Source organism: Euprymna scolopes, chromosome 13, assembly GCF_053919585.1.
Source record: "Euprymna scolopes isolate OS-2025 chromosome 13, ASM5391958v1, whole genome shotgun sequence".
Lineage (NCBI taxonomy): Eukaryota > Metazoa > Mollusca > Cephalopoda > Sepiida > Sepiolidae > Euprymna > Euprymna scolopes.
In genome coordinates this window covers 49241660-49260961 of record NC_136494.1, presented here as the reverse complement: position 1 = coordinate 49260961, position 19302 = coordinate 49241660, and the positions used below count along the sequence as shown (strand labels likewise).

General features: G+C 33.0%; 1 protein-coding gene across 9 annotated transcripts in view; it reads left to right on the top strand.

Annotated features, from left to right (window-relative positions):
- LOC145292010 (tyrosine-protein phosphatase non-receptor type 4-like) overlaps window positions 1-19302 on the top strand; it is a 973203-nt gene that overhangs the window by 124583 nt on the left and 829318 nt on the right. The gene's annotated exons all lie outside the window — the stretch shown is intronic.

The following is a 19302-nucleotide window of genomic DNA, read 5'->3' as shown; positions in this document are numbered from 1 at the left end:
GAACTGCACGCCTGTGGAATTGTCTTCCGTTTTCCTGCTTTCCTGCTGACTACAATATGGTTGTGTTCAAGTCTAACGTAAATAAGTTCTTGATGAGCCGTTCCATATAAGTTATCAAATCTACCAAATTTTCATTACTAATGATTACTATATTGTCCAATTTCTACTGTACACTCTTTAACCCTTATCCTTGAGTGGCCTCTTGGCCTTGATAATGTGGTAATGCCTATGTAAAAAAAAAAAAAAAAAAGAGAAAAGAAAAAAATTTGTTTGCATCCAAATTTTATTATAATGCCCCCCTCAAAGTTGAGATTAAAGAGAATTTCATTATATTTATTCATTTTTGCACACTTAACTGGCTAGTTTTGATAGCTAATTTTAAATTAAAATTTTTATTTTATTTTATTTTATGCCCTTTTTCTCACTTCTGATAATATTGAATGATGGTTTGAAAAAAAAAAAAAAAATGACAAAAAAAAAAAAAAATTACCCGAGACAAAAGTATAACATATCTATTAAAATTTTTATCTCTTCACCTCTTTCTATGCCTATCTATTTTTTCTTTCTCTATCCTCTATTCTCCCTCTTTATACCCTGCCAAGCCCACTCCTCTCTAGCTGGACTTTCCTATAATAGACTCCTCAGCAAATGAGTCATGTTATTTTCAAATTAATGAAAAATTGACCCCCTCCGTATTGATAAAACCTGGTCCAGTGGACTCCCAAAGAATGAATAATTATTTTTAAATTTTAGATACTTATTATTCAATGCTGATCAAGAATATACCTACTTAGTAGGTACTTGTTTTGTAGTGTTTACTTTTAACTGTCAACTTTCTTTCATATAAGGGACTAATATGCTTTACCTTCCCGTGTGTGTGAGAGAGAAAGAGAAAGACTTGTAAATTATTTTATTTTTGCTCCCCCACAAAAATCGGTAAGTAATTGAAACCATAGAGAATGTACTTATTTAATGTTGTTCACTTATTATTTAAAGTGTAATGGATTTCAGCATTACCGCAGAACACACTAAATAGATTTTGAATGCTATTTTTATGAACAATTTTAACAAACTAAGTGATTTTATTGATTATCTCTATATATTATACAATAAAAATAAGCAGTGAATCTCTGCAGAGTGCTGGCTACTTAAAAAATATTGGGACAGATAGAATATCGAATTGATGAAATGAATTGGAATTTCTATTCTGTATAAAAGATACAGATCCAAAATTAATGGCAGATCAAAATCAAGTGTTACCTACCATGCTATTTAGGTCTAACTGAGAATCCGGCTGACTTATTTTTTATATTATATTTGTTATATATTCACATACGATAATATGATTAAAGTCATTTTTCCATTCATAGCCACTTCTAAGGCTTGGAACATATTCAATTTTTCACCAGATTCAAATGAACTTTTTGCAACAGATTACATTTTCTTAAACAAAAATGAAATCTGGTTGGCAAGAAAAATGTTGTACTAAAAAATATGACTTTAAAAAATATCTTTTTTTCTTTTCAATAGAATTAACTTTTCCCAGAAATCGAGATGTGTGACTTTAAGTGACAAAATTATGGGGAAAGTAATACTCATGTAAACCATGCTCCAGTTTCTTTCCAGTGGTCACATGTTTTTTTTACATTTACAGTCTGTTTTCTGACATTTTTTGATAATATGTATTCTGATTTCAAATTTCTTCATTTTTTTTCCCTGGTTTGTTGTTTTGATTTGACTTATTGCAATTTCATTCTGGTTCCAAATAAAAACCAAAGTACTGTCACAATTAGGGATGTTAATCGATTTTCCAAGAATAAGCATGAAATGAAAAGATTCCATTCCTATTGCAATCACACCAACACCAGCTTCTGTATTCCAATGGTATCACTAAGATAACATAACTTCCGAATAACCTCAATAACCTCATGATCGAAATATACTTTCTGCACATTTGAGTTCTCAATTGTCTTGTCTAAAACTTCTTGCACACAAGCTGGTTATTATCTCTCAACCTATCTGTAATTCCACTTTAGCTATAGCAATACAGTTGACTTCCTCAAGATAATGAATTTTTTCCGAAACCATTTTTTTTTTGTTTATTGTGGCTTATTTGTCAGTGTCATTTTTTTCATCCAAAGGACCAATTGTGTGTCTCCTACAGCTTGTTTTGCTTTCCATTTTCAACCAGTTATTACAGAGTCATGAAGAATTTGGAAAAGTTAATACTCCTCAATATTGGAAGTTTTAGCTATATTGGTTAACTGTATAGTGCAATACTTACAACCATTATTTCATATACTGATAAAAAAAAATGTCCTATCATTTTGATTTTTATAAGTGGTATCTCACCATGACTATGATTATTTAGGAATTAACGAAAAGTAAATACACCATGATTTGTCTTTGTTCAGGGAATCCCATTTATTATTGGAGCATAATTCATCTTTTAGCGCTTTTTACTTAGAGGTCCTATCAACAATTTTGATCAGTGAGAGGTAGAGAGTGCTGTGACCAAGGCTCTTGATTTTTTGTTACGGATTGTAGAGATTTCATACTCGGAGACGGTTGTTTTCTTGCAAATTCCTTTAATTATAGATACCGTAACACTTTGAAATCTTTAATTTCATTGCAGCCTATTTGAAGAGTTCTGGTAGGCATGTCACTAGTCGTTTCACATGTGATCTGGATTCTGCAACTATGATTGTATCAGTCATGGAAAGCTTCATAAATTCAATGATTTAAAAAAAAAAATATTGGTGTTTTCTTTACCAGGTAATATCATACCCAACATGAAAATTAGTGGAGAGATAACACATCCCATCCTAATACCAATATTTAACTTTTACCAGTATTTCAATATTTATTATTAGAAAACCTGATATATGTAGACTTAAAATATGCTATGACGTTTCTAAAATTCCAAAGAATTCCTTTCTCAAGTAGTCACTACCTTACTGAGCTATATATGCATTTTCTATTTCTAACCAAATTATGCAAAGTTTGGCAGATTTATTCTTTTAGACATGTTTTTTTTTAATTCTTGCAACAATGTTCAAAGCAACCTGGAAAGCTGAGAATTCCAACTTTCTTTATGTAAACATACCCATTGCTTAGTTCGAATTTTGTCATTCTCTTAGCAATGAAAAAAAAAAAAATTGAGTGATTTTTTTTTTTTTTTACTTTGTGCATTATAGTTGTTGAGAGCAAATATTATAGTACTAAAACAAATGTATACAAAGTGGATGTCAATAACAATAGTGGGGGAAAGTAGGCTTGTTGTCTGATGTTCACATTAAGACTCATGATAATTTATGCCTTTATAATAACGGGTAGTAAAGTGCTACTACTTTACAGTTATTAGGTTTGAAATTACAGGCCACTCCTTTGGAATGCCTGTTTCTATAGTTATGATGCTCTCTTATCAAATGTAACTTTGAAGTTCTCTTTCATGTTTTACATTCTACAATATGAATGTTTACTGCTATTCTGAAATGCCCACTTAGCTAGAATATACTTAGGTTCATTTTTTATAAACCAAAACTTTTTGTCTGAAAATTATTTAAAGCAATATATTTTAATTTTAGTTGAGAAAATTAAAACCAGTCGATTCCTATGAAATACATGACGATAATTGAAAATATGTTGCAGGTATGTACATGGTATATTATGAGCAAATTAATGTAATGGTTGTCAGTTCTTTTTCAAGAGACAATGGATACCTCGAGTAAGAATGTCTGCATGAAGCAAAGGTTGCGCAATCTCCAACCATATCTCTTCCTGATTCCAGTGGAAAAGAGAAGTTCAGGATAACTGGGAACAGTTCTGAGATAAATGGAGAGCATATACAGTATCTAGTATTCCTAAATGGTCACCCATTGACCAGGCTCAATGATGCTTAACTTGGGTGATCTAACAGGAACCAATATGTCGTGATTATATATATAAAAGTGAAAATGTATGTTTGTGTGTATGTTTGGATGTCTGCTAAAAACTTTCGACAGATGCGATGAAAATTCACAAACTCGGTATCACATCGAAGCTCCATCCTTTGCTAAATAAATATCGAAAAATTGGCCAAAAACTTTTTCACCCCGAAATCAACAATTTTCGACAGGGGTGGGGGGGTCAACAAAAACGGTCCTCTCATGACAATGACCGATTCCACGCATGCGTCAGATGATATTGTGACCTGATTTACTTTAAATAGTTGAAAAACCGAACAAACTTCATGTACGTCGCTTTAGCTCAGTTGGTTAGGGCCTTTGTTCATTATCTAAACGTTTTGAGTTCGAATCCTGGTGTAAGATGTTTTTTTTTTTTTTTTTTCGATTTTTTAAATTTAAATATTGAATCAGTGTTATTCAAGCCATTTTTCGCATAACGTTCGTTTTTCTGTTTTTTTTTTTTTACTTCGCTTATTCTTAGCGACACCCAAAAACCCCAGAGTACCCACCGATTCTTTAAATTTTAATATCGAAACAGGCTTATTTAAGCCATTTTTCACGTCTTCGTTTTTCTGTTTTCATCGTTCATTTGCCTTACGTTAGTTTTTTTGTTTTTTCCCCCGCTTAAATGTTAACATTGTTTTCTTTTTTTACTTTGCTTATAACAAACAAACCTACGCTGTCGTCGTCGTAGTCGTAACGCTTGATAACTTCTGGCCGCGCACCTGTCAATTTGATTCTTACTTAAATAAATTCAAGCATCTTTCACTAACTCATTCTGGCTGGCCGATTTTATTTTCAAACTTCGCCTCAGAGCTTTAGGTTCGATCCCCCCCCCCCGGTTCTTTTTTATTTAACACCACACACACCTACAAACACCCGGGCAACACCGGGTACCCCCGCTAGTGCTTTATAAGAACAGATTAATATGCAATGATTATCCTATTATGTATAACTTTTAGGTTTAATACCTTCCCATTTAGCCAGTACCTCTTCCAAGGAAACAACCTTTTGGGACCCAGGTTTATCTTAAACTTTTATTGATGTTCTGATCACAGCCTGTTCTGGTGAGTGTTGAGAATGAGGTTCATAACAGAGAATCTTTATTCATGGCCAGCTGTATGCATAACCAACGTTAGGGAAGTCTTTTAGATGATATTTTGTCACTAACACCCAAAGTTTCCACTAACTCTTGGGTTTTGCTGTGCTTTGACAACTTTCTTTCATAGGCTCCACTCCAGTTGAGATTGGACATCATTGATGAGAGCTGCATACTGGTCTGGCGATCTCTATTCTAAACCCATTTGTAGATTTGCTTATGTTTCTTGTGGAAAAATAAATTTTTAAACTCCCCTTTTCCATAAACGTCCAGCTCTTCCTCACTCCATGAAACTGATGGGACAGAGACTCAAATGCACACAACGGAAATGTTTTAAAATCGACCATGCTATTTATTATTAGTGTTGGGACGATTAATGGAAATTGGAAAAATCGCAACTTTTTGGTGTATGGAAATCGGAAAAATTATAGGCTAATTTCCGATTCCAAACCGATTTTTTTTTTTTTTTTTTTTTTTTAAATAAAAAAATGAAACAAACACAAATTGGTTTTATTAGAAGTTGTTGTTCATTTACAACATAAGACTGAGAGGGGCCAAAGAAGGGTTATAAATCTCATTTACAGATTTAACATGTGTTCAGAGTTTAATTTATTTTATTTATTAGTCATTTATCAAGAGATAACTTACCTATTCCCTTTGTAAACTTTTCACATTTATTCGCTAAATGTCTAGATACCCCCATTCTAGGGAGTTTACTTGATTATTAAAAGGTTAAATACTGTTTTTAAATTTCGTTGGCGCCAGCTGTATATTGACAGTCTGTCGTCGGCTTCTTCTGTTTATGAGGCTCATCTTTGGACTTTGAAGTGAAAAATGAGTTTATCAAAATCTTGAATGATACATAGAGACTCGTCCACAGAAAACTTGTCCATTTTGCTATGTAGGAAAACTGGTCCATTATTGAATAAATATTGATTGAAAACACATTTTATGACCCTTCTTGCAGGAGATGGTGTTTTTAAAAGAGACTACACCCCCATAATATTTTGTTTAATATTTTTTTTTACTGTTCTTTTAAAAAAGATAACTAGGGGTTTGTTTTCTACCTAAGTTCTTAGTAGTTTAACTTTAGCATTTATTCAGTTTAAAAAGGAGACTTCAAACCACATATTTTTTTAAATATTTATACTTATTTATTCTTTTAAAATATGGTTAAATATGATATTTTAATTTATGCAGATTTTATACTTATTATTATATAGCCAATTTTCTATTGATTATTATATTGTATCTAATATATAGTAGTAATTTAAAAAGTTAAAAAAAAAATGATTTGGGTACCATCAGCTCAAATTAAAACTAAAATCAAAGCATATAGTGCTCCAGCCTTAGTCGTTACCGTTTGAGCTATCATTAATTGGATAGTAAATAGGTAAAAATGAACTCACATTAACGTATAAATGTATATATCTTTGCACATATCTACAAGAGAACTTTAAATTGACTTACACGTCAAGTTTCAATTTCTTTCAATTTTGACCCCTTATCAGCTATTTTTAACAGCTTTAGACCTATATAAAACGACCCACAAAAAATACAATTATTTGACCTGCCTCATGCCGCTCTGCGACCTTGCATCTCGAAGGGGATACAATTTGAAAAAATGGAGATAGATATAGTGGGGTTTGTATATAAGATTTTGTTCCCTAAAAATTCTATCTCACCATATCCGATTGGAATGCATGTGAGCATTTCAAATGTTTCTATGAAGTAATCAAAGTTCTTCAGCATAATTATATTGACGTACCAGTAAATTACTGAAATTAAGTAATGTTAAACTTGGTTAATACCAGATAGGTGACCATTTGGGAATATCTGGTGCTGTATGTGAAGTTACATGGGTTACATCTTTTGCAAAAATTAATGTTGCCCAAATTCATTTTTTCTCACTGAGAAAACATGCAACTGGGAACTACTTATGAATTTGATATTCTCCTTAAAGAAGAAAACCAGTGTAATCTACCCAGAACAGGAGGAGGGGGCGGTATGGGTTGATATAAGCTCTTTTCAGTTGGCTCTCCTTTCAGTAGGTTGATTCTATCTATTAAAAAAAAAAATGATTTCAGCATTTATAACCTAATTGTGGGACCTCTTGAGTGTCTATAGTTTTCAATAAAATATTCTATATATGAAGTTTGGTAGGCCATAAATATGTGTTAACTATAATATTTAGTCAGATTTTCCTATTTACTTGTTTACAAGAAAAAAATAAGACACAAGATCGGTTTTTAATATGGAGGGAAAATCCTAAACGGTGGACATTTTAAAAGAACAAAGCTACTAAAATAGTCGAGTCATCATTTCATGAGAGAGGGCACCTCAGTTGAAGTTAGTGCTTGGGGGGAATTTGTTTACATTTCTTCTGCTGAGCAAGGTTCAGCACAAAGTTACTTCACAGTTCGAATCCAACCTTTTCTAAAATGGACACTCTTGTTTATATACATCTGTCTGCATTTCTTCATAGATGAAGGAATCTGGAAAAAAAAAAACAACAACATTTTTGAGCTATTGCATCGTCTTTTCATTAATAATTACATGTGTTAGGAAACAATACATTTACAAAGTTCAGAATAATTTGTACACTGAAAATAAATACCATTCATTAAAACTTTTGTAAAATACCAAAGTAATACTTGCATAACGTATGTAGTTATATTAGATGGAAAGATTAATTGAAATTAGAAAAATCAGAACTTTTGGGAGTATTGGAATCTGTATCAGAATCGGAAAAATTGTGCTTAATTTCTGATTCCAAAAACGATTCTTTTAATATTTTTTAAACTTAATTTTCCATTAGTTTTACTGATGATGAATCTTTATTGTTTTTAAACTATTAGTAAAACTAAAATCTGTGGATCATAACATCCAAATAAGATGTAATTTTTTTTTATTTGCTTAAAATAAACAAAACAAAAATTGAAACTTTGTGAAAATTCGCTGGGTAACATCTAGAAGAATGCAGAATTACAAGATATCGAAAAAATTATTTAAAATTAAAGAAATATTTTGTCAAGAAAAATAATATTGAAGATTACTGCTAATTAAATCAAAAGTAGATTATCAAGTGTTTTTTAATCTTTAATTCATTTATCTTATAGGTTTTTGCTTTTGTCTAGTTGGGCTTTGTTGGTAGGTTTTTGTCTTCTCCCTCACTCAGCATTTACAAATATATGACAAAGAATGGATGAAAGGTATGAAAAAAGCTTAGCTTTGAAATGAATTTAAAATTAATTTGTGAATTTTCATGCTTCTGTGTGAAAAACTTTTAGCACCAAATTGTCATTGATTCTGCCTGTATCATTTACTTATGCTTAGACTTAGGGATTCCTAGTGGCACTTGAGGCCGTCTGAAGCCAGATCAGTCTCACTTCCCATCTATCAAAAGTTGGAATGAAATATAAGACAATAAAAGCCCAGACTACTAAAAGTATTTTTGGTATTAACATCTTTAATACCGTTTGGCTTTGACAATTTAGTTTTCACATCCATTAACTGACACAATGCCAGAAAGACTGTGATTCATGATTTGAAAATTTATTACTAACATATTTTTTGTTTAATATTTATTTTAATGCAATGCGAAAGTTCAAATTGTTTTCTTTGTAAAAGTCAAATATATTCTTTTACTAGGTGGAAGAGTAACTTATCTTGCTTTTGGTAACATTTATTGATTAGGTTTTTACTAGTATATTGTTTGATTTTTTATTTTTGAGCTATTATCGAGACTTCAGAGTCGCATGTCGGCCATTTTTCTTGTTCCCACATAACACTGAATAAACATGGTGAAATTTGTTGGATGCATTTCTATTGGTACTTTGTTTTATTTCCAATTTCTGAGCGATTATCAAGGCTCGATTATGATTCAAATGAGACCACCATCTTGCTTTTTGTTTTAACTCAATAGGCTTTACATTTCCATCATTTTTAAGTTAAAAACACTTTAAAATAAGTTAAAATACAAAAAAAAAGCAAAAATTATAAGAGTAGCTTAGCTTGCTTTTAGCAACAGTTATTCTTTGTGTATTTATTTGTTTCGTCCGATTTTTCTTAGTTATTCTGAAAAATCACAGGCAAGAAGAAAAAAACAAAAAAATAAATTTAAGAATTTAGTGTGTGTGTTTTACATGTAAATTTAACATAAAATAAGCCTCCATATCTGAATAATTCTAGCATTTTAGGGCAGTTAACCAAAAATTGCCATAGTAGGTCAGTTCTCTGCGTTTTTTGTGTGTGGGAGGTTACTTTTTTGTGAGTTTTATTAACTTACCAGTCGAATTTAGAGTTCGTTGTAATAGAATTTAATGAACCACGTAATAATTTATAATGGCTGGGAAATGAAAACAATTTTACTTTAAATATATATACTAAACTGATCCCACACTCATGCCACTATCAGCCATCAGATTCGACTTTCAGTGAGTTCTTGTAAAAATCCATTTTGTTAAAACCTCGGGTGCTTGTGCAGAATAATGTAATGTAATGGACTTTTGACTAAATGTGTTTCAGAGAAAAATATTATGTACTTATGTGTCCTGTCGAAATTAGTATAAATTACCAAAAAAAAAATGATCAAGTTGAAGATGTGCTAAAGCTATTTTTTGGTAAAACTCGTACAGACTAATGCTAGGGATAAAATGGACGATATGAAAAAAGCAAAGTGATAAGTCAATTTGTCAAATTGTAGCTCTCCAACTGCAAAATGTTAACATTTACAATAAAATCACTAATTCGAAAACTTCTATTTTCACTTGCAATTATTTTTCTATTTATTTTCATAATTTTTAGAATTTGTACTAATTTCAACATGAAACAAAAGTATGTAATAATGTTTTTTTTCTGGCAAAGTCATAAAATCATGCATAATCGTTTTAAAAGGTAAGGTAGAACCCCCCTCCCTGAAAAAAAAAATGCGCAAAATTTAACTACTATCGCAAAAAAAAAAAAAAAAAAAAGAGAAAAAAAAAAGTGGTTAATTGCCTTAAAAAGTAAGAATAGTCTTTTTATGGGGAATCATTTTATGTTAAATTTATATGCAAAACTGATCTCCCAGTCTGCATGATAAAATAATTGTTCTTTTTTTCTTTTTGCAAAAGATAAGTAAACACAACAAAAAAAGCAAAATTTTTAAGTGTGACATCTCATTGTATTAATGAAAACTTTGAACAAAAAAATGCAGTTTTAAGAATGACTCCATTTAAAGCATCAAACACTGCTGTCAATATAAGTGAAACTATCAAAAACACAGTAGAATTTGATATTTCTTTTAAAATTTATGTTTTTATACGAGATAATGCAGCTAATATGGCAGCAACAACAGTACAAACCAATTATACAACTTTACCATGTTTTCTACACACGTTACAGTTGACGCTTAATGATGTCATTTTTACACAGATTTGTGAAGGTCATGATATCTGTTTGTAAACAATTAGTTGGGCACTTCAGTCACCTGCAGCTTTTGCAAAGTACCAGGAATACCAGAAAAAATTTAATTTGTCCAACCATAGATTTATTCAGGATGTCAATACAATATGCTCGCAAGAATATTTAAACAAAAAAATGCTCTTATTCCATATTGCAGTGAACATGTAAAACCACATTCTCTGGAATCCAATCAATGGAAGATGTTAAAAAAATATTAAAAATACCAAAATAATTCAGTGAATGTGCAAATGTACTGTCTAGTAGAGAAGCAACTGCCTCTTATATTATAACGCAAATGAAAGTTATTCATCATTTTTTAAAAGAGAAGAAAGAGGACTTTTTCATAGGTTAGATTTAACACTTTCAGCATGGAAAAATTCTTTTAATGCTAGATTTGATAACTATTTACAGAATAAAAATTTTATTCTAGCAACATATCTCGATCCCAGATTCAAGTTTTCTTGAAAATAACTACAGTGCCCTGCCTCATGACAAGGCTATTACAGAATGGTTAAAACAAGATATCCATGCTATAACCAAAGAAAATAGACACTTCATCTAATGTATCACAAGTTATATCTGACGTATCTTTTGGAGAAAATGATGATAATGACTTTAATTTTAGTTTTGAAAAGTGCCTTACTGAATTAAAGATAAAAGATAAAGAAAAGGTTGAACCAATACAAAATGAAGCAGACAGTGAAATAAACAAACAAATATATTTCTTAAAGATAGAAATGGAAAAATATATTAAAAAAAAAAAGTATATAAAATGTGACACAATGATTTTTTTTTAATTCAATTCAAATAAACATGAATTTCCCATCCTGGCATCCTTAGCCAGGAAATATTTATCAGCACCCCCATCTTCTGTTGAAAGTAAACGATTATTTAGTATTGGAGGTAATGTTTATTTACCAAGTAGAAATTATCTGAAAGGCAAAACTGGAGAAATGTTGATGTATTTACATTATAATTTAAAAATTTTAGGACTTAAGTATGATTAACAACAAGGTATTTAATTATTTTCTTCATTATTATTAACCAAAAGTTTTTTTTTTTTTTTTTTTTTCAATTAAAAAAGAATATCCATCTTTATTTCAAAGGCTTTTGTATTCATTCAAGTGCAACATTTTTTTACAAAAACACAGTTTGCTTAAACTTTCCCACATGCATACCGCAGATTTAACCGACATAAGCCCAGTTCAAACAGACAGAAGTACACAGAAGCTAGAAGTAACGTTAGGAAAGAAATAGCGACAGCTAAAAGAGAATTTACTGAAACCAATAAAATACACATCAAAGCACAGAAATTAAGAACTCGTGACTTCTGGAAAATCTACAACAGTATAGTAAATAATGGGCAATCAACAATTCCCCCACTAACCAACAATCACGAGGTTGTTTGCTCAGCAACTGAGAAGGCTAACATGCTTGCCAGCCGGTTTGCCTCAAACTCCACACTGGACCCTCTCAACCACCCCCTACCTGACTTTCCTATGCGGACAGACACCACACTAGACGATCTGAAAATCACCCCTGCTCAGGTGCATGCTATCATAAAAACCTTGACACTTCAAAAGCATGTGGACCCGATCTCATCCCGGCTATGCTATTAAAAAAGTGCTCAGCTGAAGTAGCTCCAGTTCTCTCCAAGCTCTACAACAAATGCCTTAATGAATCATGCTTTCCGGGCCGTTGGAAAACTGCTTCTGTGGTACCAGTATTCAAGAATTCTGCCGAAAGAACTGACCCAGTAAATTATTGTTCCATTAGCCTCCTCCCACTTTTTGCCAAAATATTTGAGACCATAATTAACCATGCTCAAGTCCATCACCTTACAGATGCTAAACTTCTGACTGACCAACAATATGGATTTAGACAAGCCCATTCCACAGTAGACATCCTAACTGTAATCTCTGAACGTATATACCACTCACTGGACAAAGCCGGGGAGGGCAGAGCGGTAGCTCTAGATATATCTAAGGCTTTTGACAGGGTATGGCATGAGGGTCTCCTCAGGAAAATTAGATCATACGGTATCACTGGTAGAATACTTAACATAATTAAATCCTTCTTAGATAAGAGAAAAATCCAGGTTGTCCTCGACGGTTGTACATCTAAACAATATGATATAAATGTGGGAGTGCCTCAGAGGTCTATCCTTGGACCTCTATTGTTCCTAATATTTATTAATGACCTCCCCGACAAAATTGCCTCTGAGATGGGTATATATGCTTATGACACCACACTCTATAACAGGTACGACAGGAAAACAAGTGAACACATATCTAAAGAAATGGCAAAAACACTAGAGGATGACCTCCAATCTGTAGTGGAATGGGGACAAAAATGGATGGTCATGTTCAATGGCGCCAAGACTAAACTAGTTTCCTTCAATAATTACAAGAAACCTTCTCTACCACCAATAGCAATGACCAACGACACTTTATCTGAGAGTACATCTTTCAAACTGCTTGGCCTAACGTTCACAGGAAACATGAATTGGAACAATTGCATTGAAAGCATTGCCAGGGCCGCTGCAAAGAAGGTAGGCTCTGTCTACCGAGTTAGAAAATTACTAAAACCTGAAAGTATCCTGTATCTCTATAAGGGCACCATTCGCCTATATATGGAGTATTGCTGTCATATTTGGGCTGGTGCATCTGCTACTAGTCTCTTACTCCTAGACAAGGTTCAAAAGAGAGTTGCCAATCTGATAGGCCCTGAGCTGGCATCTAAGCTTCAGCCTCTGTCCCATCGAAGAAATGTTGCATCCCTCTGCCTGTTCTACAAGTATTTTAATGGAAAATGCGCTGACGAATTGCAAGCACTTGTGCCCCCACGACGTAAACACCCTCAACAAACCCGACAGGCAGCTAAATCTCACCCCCACACAGTAGAAATCCCTAGATGTAAAAGATCTTTATACTCCAGTAGTTTCTTCCCCAGAACTGCTAGACTTTGGAATTCCATTCCAGGTCCCTGCTTCCCCAACTGTACTGACATGCAGAAGTTCAAGTGTAACGTGAACAGACATCTTGCTGCCCAAATCCCCACATAATACCCCAGTAGATGTTACCCCTGATAGTAGCCCCTACACCAAAGTGACAATGTGCCTTGTTTGGGGTGAAAAAAAAATATATATACATGTACGTCCGTTTAATACGGTTTATAACGTAATTTTTGTAGACAGTTTATTTTAATTGTCGGCATGGTCTTTGGCAATACCCCAAACACTAAACTCTGTCAATCGCTTTATTGCAGATTAGTAAAATATCAATATTTTACTAAATATACATCATACAAAAATGAAAATTGATTGTTTTAAGGTTAATTATTTCCCAAAATTTTATTCAAATCCATGCAAAATTCACGAAGTTATGACATTTTATTTATTATCAAGTAATTTATACTGTCCATCATCGCTTTATTGCAGGTCTTTTAAAATGCCAAAAAATCGCTCCAAGATCCAGGCAGGCCCAATGTTATGTGTTGAATGAGATGGCAAGGAACATCAAAACCGTTGCAAGGCCTCCATTGAGCAAACAATATAGGGAAAAATGAAATGGTTGGGCACAGAATTACATGAAAATGGATTTCCAACGTATCCTATTTATAGATGAGAACTGTGCTACTCTTGACTCTCTGGATGGATTGGCCAAAGTTTGGAACTCAAACGGAACTCCAACTCCTTACAGAGTTCATCGCCAAAGAGGCGATAAACTCTGGCAGATGTTTTGGGCAGGAATCATTAAGAATGTCGGTTGGACTATTTCGAGTTCCAGAGGGTGTAAAACATACCAGCAATGCGTACACAGCCTTTTTGGATAAACATACTACACAGTGATCACCACTTAACAAGGCCCGGAAGCCACTCAGGGATAAGGGTTATTGCAAGTACATTACGTTAGTGTGGAGATTTGATGAAGTGTTTACTTAAGTGGGCGGTTCATTAGGAATTTGTTAACATTGGACTTGAAGACATCCAAGTTGTAGTCCGGTGGGAAGCAGGCAGACGGAACAGAGTTCCACAAGCCTAAGAAAGAAGCTTTGTTCATGGAATCCGCGTTTTGATTTAGGCACAGATATAGAGTGGGGGAAATTTTTCACAGTGGATTCAGCTAGACGGGTGTTTTTCGTGAAAGATTGGCGAGGGGGGACCAGAGATTGGATTTCAGACGAGCACCTGCCATGGAAATAACGATAAAACAAGGATAGGCTCGCAACGTCTCTTCTGTGGGAGAGAGGTTGCAGGGTAGAGAAAAGGGCATCCCCCACTAAGCCACAAAGTCTATTTTGTACTCTGTCAAGGCAGGATAGGCTGTTTTTAGCAGCTCCTGCCCAGATATGGCAACAGTATTCCATCCTTGGATGTACTTGGCTTTTATATAGATAGAGAATTGCATCAGTAGTGAGATATCTTCTGAAGCGGTAGAAGGATCCCACCATCTTTCCAACGACCTTGGCAACAGACTTGATGTACATGTTCCATTTCAGATCAGGAGTAAAGGTCAAACCCAGAAGCGTGTCAAAACACAGGGCCTCGCCCAGACGAGAGCCATCCATCACAATTGATGCCAGATGGGGATCAGAGCGTTGATGATGTAAGGATAGGAGTTTGGTTTTGGATGCATTAAAGGTAACCAGCCACGTCTTCCCCCACTGAACCACGCGCTCGAGATCAGAGGAGAGAGAATCAGAGAGAACTTTGTCATTTACAGCCTTTGATGTGTTGCCGTAGATGGTCGTGTCATCAGCATAGATATCAACGAATGATTTAAGTATGTGTTTAGGGAGGTCATTGATGTAGATCAGGAAGAGAGTTGGGCCCAGGATGGACCCCTGAGGGACTCCAGCATTTATATTGCAGGCCTCCGATTTTTGTCCATCTACCACTACTCTTATGAGCTTATCAGAGAGAAATGATTTAATGATTGAGAAAACATTTCCAGTTATACCGTAGCTGGAAATCTTGTGAAGTAGACCCTTATGCCATACCTTGTCGAAGGCCTTTGATATGGCAAGAGCAATTGCCCTAGAAAGGAAGCCTTTGTCAAGAGATTCACTAATCCTGTGGGATATAACCGTCAGCACATCTGCAGTAGATCTTGCAGAGCGGAAACCATATTGTGTGTCACTAAGAAGGTTATTCCTGCTGAGGTGGTTGACTATTTCTCTATTTAATATGGATTCCAGCAACTTACTCATAACACACAGGAGACTTACTGGTCTGTACTGAGAGGGAGATGACTTATCACCTGAATTCTTAAATACAGGGCAAACTTCCAGGGAGTCAGAAAGCACTTCTCCTTAAGGCAACGCTTAAATAGTTTCGTAAGTATGGGAGCAAGTTCTGGTTGAAGCTTTTTTAACACTATAATTGGGATGCCATCAGGGCCAGTTGCTTTACTGGAATCTAGGTTCTTGATTAGCTTGGCGACTTCATGCACGGATATTTGTATGTTACCTAGCTTGTTCTGTGTTATAGGAGGAAATATGGGGAGTTGATGGCCTTCGTCGCATAGGGTAGAATTAGCTGCAAAGATAACATTCGTCATCATGGCTAGATGAGCTTCCATTTTCACGTTGCTTTCAGATGATTTTTATGCATGACAATGCACCATCCCATTCTGTTAGGGCAACTGCAGCCTTCCTTGAATCTATGGAGAAACTTTCATGACCTGATCACCGTGTTCTCCAGACTTTAACCCCATTGAATATCTCTGGTCAATATTAAAAAGAGGAGGAGGAGCAATTTACTTCAAAGGATGCCATGTGGAGAACATAGTTGATATTGCTATAGCCATAATTCCTTTTTGAGATCAAACAATTGACTTCCCCGAGGGACAAAAGGTTGTTGTACGTTATTTAAAAAATAGTGGATATGTCGATAAATAATTAATTTATTTGAGGCTTAGCACCTTTTTCTTATTATTGTTTAACAGAAAAATATAATAAAAAATAAAGTTTGCATGATAAGACATTGTATTTTTGCCCTAAAACAACATTTTAAGAGACTTGCAATGGCCAGTGGAAGTTCCACGATAAAGAATAAAATGTCATAACTTTGTGAATATCGCATGAATTTGAATAAAATTTTGGGAAATAACTAATCTTAAAGCAGTCGTTTGATATAATTTTCATTTTGTTGTGACGTATATTTAGTGAAATTTTGATATTTTACTAATCTGCAATAAAGCGATTCACACAGTGTATTGTCATCTAAAATGGCCCTGACAAGGCCAGGGACCATGCCACACCTTGTTCATTCAATGTTCTAAACTAACTTTAACATAAAAAAAATCCTACAAATATTTCAGATAGTCACCCAAAAGTGTTAAATGTAAAATTGGGCACTGAGAAAATCAGATTTTATAATTTTTCTAATTTCTAATATATTTTCAACAAGATATTTTCGTTTAAAGTTTTAGGACAAGTCAACATCTGAATAAATTTAATTATTGACAAACAAACAATTCATTGGTATTTTTGAACGATTTCATGGAAGAAAATAAATATATCAATGCAGTAAACAGCTGAGAAATGAATATATATATATATATATATATATATATATATATACAGCAAATAACTTTTACTAAAAGCAAAATTATGTAATTTTTTACCGACCTATGTAATTTTAAATAAAGAAATCGATTGTAAGATTTATTATTTATGAATTTGTTATTGTCACTTGTTCTTAGCCAAAACATGATTAATAAAAAAAAAAAAATGAAGGTTAATTTTGTTTTGTATTTTTGTGTGTGTGGAGGAGGGACACTTTCAAATTTCATTTTTTATTGGTGAATCAAAGTAAATCTTTTAGAGGTCACTTGCCTATCCCCTTATCAAACGGTTTGAAATGTTAAAGTATTTTTTCGCATCTACTTGCTAAATGATGATGCTTCTTAGATAGTTTACAGTTTAATATTAAAAGATTTCAAATATGTCTTCTGAAATAGTTAATGTTTTATTGTATCTTTCTTGGGTTTCACAAAAGTTAAGAATATACATGAATATCTCAATGAATTTATAAATGTCTTGGATAACATACATAAAAGGAAAACATTTAAAAATTACAAATTTGTCAAATTAAAAAAGAAATATCTACATTTAAAAAAAGCACCCCCCTCCTCCCCAATGAAATTCTACTTGTTGGGGCGAAATTTGTGACCCCACTAAAAACAAAATCATTTTAGAATTTAGGATGGAGGGTTCGTAACATATGTAAATTTAAGGCAATTAGCAAATAAATATTGATTGCTCAAGAGTCTTTTTGAAAAGGGGCTACCCCTCCCCCAAAATTATATTAAAAAAAAAAAAAAATTTTAAAATGTCCTTTAAAACCAGATAAAATCGATTTTTATAAGTTATGAACACACTTTACTTGTGTTATTTACTTGTCTCCCCTAGAGGGGAAAGTTAGACACAAGGTTATTTTTTAATGTGGGGAATATCCAGCTAAAAAAAAAAGAGGTATTCTGAGTTGGAACAAAAATAAAAATAGCTTCAGTCTAGAAAGATTTCGCCTTCATTGACCGAGAAGAGAATAGGTGAAGTGTAGCTTTGTTAAGGTTTCGCTCAATGCAAATTCTCGAGTTCAACAGAAAATTTCCCGAGTTTGAGAGCACAAAACAAAACAATTAGTATATTAATATTTTTTTTTTTTTTTAATTGGAGTGGGGTTGGGGGAGCTTCTTTTTAAAGCAATATCTTCCGCAAGAACTGTACTAAAATTTATTTTCAATCCGTATTTATTTAATAATTGCCCTTTTTTCTAGCTGGCTAAAATTACCCTTTCTTCCGTTGTCCTTTCTTCTATTGCCCTTTTTCCCGTTGCCCAATTTTCCTAAATTTATAAATTTAACGTAAAATGATGAACCGTTTCCGGGCCATTTTAATTGCTTTAAAGCAGTTAACTAAATCTTTTTACTACTTACCAATTAGCAAAATCATAAAACCACTAGTAATCGCTTTATTTTTCATATTATCGCCCGGACTTAGGGTTAGTAATTGGTTGTGTTTTTTATGACTTTTGACAATGACATATTTTATACTAGAGTTTGAACATGAACATGGCCAAAATTAAAAATAAACAAAATCCGTTACCTATTCTTAAAACACTGATTCAAAAGAGGTGATCATTTTACGTTAAATTTATGTGAAACTGTTTTTCAGACTGTTTGCATGCAATGTCCTAAAAAATGGAGAATCAAATTTTTCTTTTCACAACAAAAAGTTATAATATGTGATTGTTGAAAAATGAAAACGGAAGAAAAAAAAACGATAATTTAATGAGAAGGCATGTTTTTACATGTACTATTTTACTTGTAATTGTTTAAAAATGAAATAAAAACATTACCTATAAACACTGATAATTAGAAAAAATAAATATAAAACAATTTATTTAGGAATTTAAAATTGAGGATCAGTTTAACGTAAAATAAGTTCTTTTTTCCAAAATATTCTAGTGTGTTAGGTACGAGCAAAAATGGTGGAATAAAAATAGGGGGACATACTTTGGAAAGCCATTTTATCATAATTTTTTTGTGGGTTTCCGACTGCTTTTTTAAATTTAATTTCTCAAAGGAAAAAAGATATTTGTACATGTGAAAAAAAAAAGTTATGTAAAATGTTTTCACGGCAAGCTAACTAATTCAGCTAAATTTTGAAGTTAATAAATTCATTATAAAAATCCTTTGAAGGATAAATATTAGTTTTCTGGGTCTATTTCAAAGATAATTAGTAGTCCTCAGATAATATCTTAGGACTTTACTATCTTTAATTTAAATTAATTTAATAATAAAA